The following is a 4,566-nucleotide window of genomic DNA, read 5'->3' as shown; positions in this document are numbered from 1 at the left end:
CTTTAACAAACACAGTAGAAGATAAGTGGTAAAATTTAATAAACATACATTTTTTAGCAGCTTATATGGAAATACCAGAGTTAAAAAATAAATAATACATATGTAGTTTTCACTATTAAAATATTTATTGATACTTTCTAGAGATCGAAATACAAATTTAAAATATCCTTTTGATTGCTAAGAACATATTGAAGAATAAGAAATCAAATATGCTTCTGTTTATATATTAATAAGTTCTGGAACAAAAGTTTTATTCTCACTAATAAAGTAACATTAAAAAAATATGACTTAAAAGTTACCTAAGTGCAGTTTTGAGAGACACAGATATACATATGAATGAAACTTTTAGAAAAATAAATGTGGCTTGATTGGATGTGGCTTAGATTGTAGCTCAGTGGTACAGCACTTGCTTAATAAGGTAATCGTGAGTTTCTGGGTTTGATCTCCAGCAGTATAAAACAAACAAAACAAATGAAGAAAAACTTTTTTTTTTTTTTTTTTTAGAATTAGAGAACATATGATCATAATTTTGTACATAGGAAAGTGAGTATAACTAGGGTAAGTTTCTAACTAGACAGACAGTTACATGCAGGTGGAATTAAACATTCTGTTGTTTGATTATTATGTTCTTCAATTTTAATAACTCACTTTTGACTTATTAAATATGACCAACTCAATGAATATTCCTCAAATTTGCCACTATGTGATGCCTTAAAATGTTTATTTAGAGCATTAAGTCAAAATCAAAAAGTCTCTAATTTAGAAATCATACACACCTATTTGAAAAAGTTTTGTTGAAAAAACATACAACTAACGATTATAATAAATACATGAGAAAAATATGAGAAAGACAAAAGTCAAGGATGCAAGAGCAATATAAAAAGCATTCCCAGACAGAAATAAAATGTGGGTGGTCTGTATTTGGAAGATCCAAATTACAGAGTGATATTACATTAGACATAATGGAAAAAGCAAAAGTAGTGGTAGGAAATTTGCCTAAATGAGCATTGACATTGGGACTTAACTATTCAACAAGAGGATTAGGTTTCAAAAGAAGACTCCAGATCATAGGAAGACAAAGCCAGACTTGAAAGTAGTTGAACAAATTTAGGTGAGTACTTTAACTCAGATGGTTAAATCATTAACCCACTTATGGTAGCTAGCCTGTCATGTGAAATTCATATGAATTGTAGAACTAAATGGGGATTTAGTGCTTCTCAGGATTCTTAGGAACAATCTTACATATGATGCATGTTTAAACCATTTTGTGAAGATAAGTTGGACAAATATTTGGGAGTTAAATTCTAAGGGAATAGAGCCATTAAGTGTGCAACCAAATGGGAATTTTCTACTACCTACATATGGCAGGTTATAGGGCAGGTTTTCAGCAGATGATTGAAATATTTGGTACTGCTTATACACAATTGAAACAACTATTATTTCAAATGGAAAAATTTGAGTATTATTTGATGCAAGTATACTTTAAGCCATGCTAAATCAATTCTATAGAACAATATTGTATGCATTTTTAAAATACATTTGATTATTTAATATAGGGTAATTTAAATTAAAAGATGGAATGACTTAGCTATTATAAATCTCTCATTTTGGTAGGCAACTTCCACTAATTTCTAAAGCTCAGATTTCAGATATCCATTTATCTTATACTCTTCTACTTTGTATTTTTACATTACACATGTCAAAAATAATCACTCAAATAGTTCTCATCATATGATTTTTATTTACAAATCTGAGAATTACAAAGCAGAAACAATATCATTTTAATATTTTAGAATTCAAAAGTGTTACTCTGTCACTGTTAAAATTTATTTAAGTGTCCATAAAGATAATTATGATTTAATCATACTGAACAAATAGTTGTTTTAAATACAATTTCCATCCAGAAAACTTTGGAAGTTATCTTTTAAAGCATGTATGATTGAAGCTGTTAAATGCCTTTTACTTCTAAGGATTGATAGAATGTCTAAAATTCTATATGAATTATACAATTTATAATTTAACAGTAGAAAAAAATTGGCTGCCAAGCTGAGTGGAGGAGGTAGAAGGCAGATATCAAAAAGTGACAAGATGGCACCATGGCAGGGATGACCACGGTAGAGAAGGTGAGGCACAAGATCCAGGTTCTGCACAGCAAGTTGAGGATGCTGAGGAGATGGAGAAAGCTGGTCAGGAAAAGGCTGAGGCTGTGGTAGCCTCCTTTAACTGGAGGAAGAGGAGTTGGACCTTGCCCAAGAGTGCCTAGCTATTGCCCCGAAGTGAGAGAGGTATGAAAGTTATTGAAAATCAGGCCCTGAACTATGAAGTAAAGATGGAACCCAGGAAATCCAACTCTAAGAACCTAAGCACATTGCAGATGAAGTGGATAGGAAGTACGAAGAGGGGGCTTGTAAGTTAATGATTATTGAAGAAGATTTGGAATGGCAAAAGAATCAGGTGAGCTTGCAGAGTCTCCTTTCCAAGAAGTGGATGAGCAGATCAGAATGATGTGTCTGAGGGCTACTAAAGAAAAGTATTCTTAAAAACCAAGATCAACATGAGGAAGAAATAAAGATTCTTACTGATAAGCTCAAGGAGGCAGAGAACACTGCTGAGTTTGCTGAGAGTTCTGTTGCCCAAGTAGAAAAGACAATTGATGATTTGAAAGATAAACTGATATTCACAAAAGATTAGCAAGTTTGTACAGAAATGATACTGAACCAGACTCTGCTTGAACTCAATAAGATGTAGACCTCCCCAGGCCTGGCCCGAGGCTGCTTCACATGCTCTGCCTGTGGGGCCAGCCAGACCAAAGCTGACCTTGAAATTGAGGGCTGATCTTCAACTGGAAGGCTTCTTTCTCCTTGACATCCCCTGTACTGCCACACCCTTGTCTTTTCCCCCAAACTGTCTTTGCCTCTTCCCATAAATGCCAGCTGGGCTACAGGCTGAACACCTTTGGAAGTAACATTTAAGGGAATGTGAGCACAACATGAAGTGTCTTTAAATCAAATTCTGATGTACATATTTTGTAATTACTTTATGTTTTTAGAGTAACCATAAACATTCCAAATAATTCCACAGCTCTAAGGAGCAATCTAATTCCGTTCTCACTTTTGGAAGGTAACTTCCCAGTCTAATTCATATTGCCTTCTCCACAGAGAAGAAAAACAGGAATGGGGCTACCCTACTGAGAGACAAATAAAGTGTAGAGAAATATTCCACTATCTAATTCCTCTGTACAAAGTACCAGCCAAACCAGAAAGGTCATTCCAAGAGGAGTTTGCCAAAAAATAAAACCATGGTATTCTACTATTCAAGATTTTTTTTTGTATCTTTAGATAACGTTATTCTTTTTATTCTTTTTCATTGTGACCAAATAAAGATGATCATACTTCTGTGACATTTTGTTTTTGTCGTGCTGGGGATTAAATCCAGGGCCTTTTTCAGGTTGGGCAAGTGCTCTCCTTGTGATATTTGTGCATGGGGCACCTGGGCATTTAGCAGGAACCAGTGTTTCTTTTTTTTTTTATTGTTGGTTGTTCAAAACATTACATAGTTCTTGATATATCATATTTCACACTTTGATTCAAGTGGGTTATGAACTCCCATTTTTACCCCGTATACAAATTGCAGAATCACATCAGTTACACTTCCATTGATTTATATATTGCCATACTAGAGTCTGTTGCATTCTGCTGCCTTTCCTATCCTTTACTATCCCCCTCCCCTCCCCTCCCCTCCCCTCCCCTCCCCTCTTCTCTCTCTACCCCTTCTACTGCAGTTCATATCTCCCCCTTGTATTATTTTTCCCTTTCCCCTCACTACCTCTTGTATGTAATTTTGTATAACCCTGAGGGTCTCCTTCCATTTCCATGCAATTTCCCTTCTCCCTCCCTTTCCCTCCCACCTCTCGTCCCTGTTTAATGTTAATCTTCTCATGCTCTTCGTCCCTTCTCTGTTCTTAGTAACTCTCCTTATATCAAAGAAGACATTTGGCATTTGTTTTTTAGGGATTGGCTGGCTTCGCTTAGCATAATCTGCTCTAATGCCATCCATTTCCCTCCAAATTCTATGATTTTGTCATTTCTTAATGCAGAGTAATACTCCATTGTGTATAAATGCCACATTTTTTTTTATCCATTCATCTATTGAAGGGCATCTAGGTTGGTTCCACAGTCTTGCTATTGTGAATTGTGCTGCTATGAACATCGATGTAGCAGTGTCCCTGTAGCATGCTCTATTTAGGTCTTTAGGGAATAGACCGAGAAGGGGAATAGCTGGGTCAAATGGTGGTTCCATTCCCAGATTTCCAAGAAATCTCCATACTGCTTTCCAGATTGGCTGCACCAATTTGCAGTCCCACCAACAATGAACAAGTGTACCCTTTTCCCCACATCCTCGCCAGCACTTGTTGTTGTTTGACTTCATAATGGCTGCCAATCTTACTGGAGTGAGATGGTATCTTAGGGTGGTTTTGATTTGCATTTCTCTGACTGCTAGGGATGGTGAGCATTTTTTCATGTACTTGTTGATTGATTGTATGTCCTCCTCTGAGAAGTGTCTGTT

At 35.7% G+C, this 4,566-nt stretch overlaps 1 pseudogene; it reads left to right on the top strand.

Annotated features, from left to right (window-relative positions):
- Window positions 1-2,096: 2,096 nt before the first annotated feature.
- On the top strand, window positions 2,097-2,748 carry LOC143410130 (tropomyosin-like; annotated as a pseudogene).
- Window positions 2,749-4,566: the final 1,818 nt, after the last annotated feature.

Source organism: Callospermophilus lateralis, chromosome 11 (genome assembly GCF_048772815.1).
Source record: "Callospermophilus lateralis isolate mCalLat2 chromosome 11, mCalLat2.hap1, whole genome shotgun sequence".
In the NCBI taxonomy this organism is placed as follows: domain Eukaryota; kingdom Metazoa; phylum Chordata; class Mammalia; order Rodentia; family Sciuridae; genus Callospermophilus; species Callospermophilus lateralis.
The sequence above is the reverse complement of the archived record's forward strand: the minus strand, read 5'-3'. Positions and strand labels throughout refer to the sequence as shown.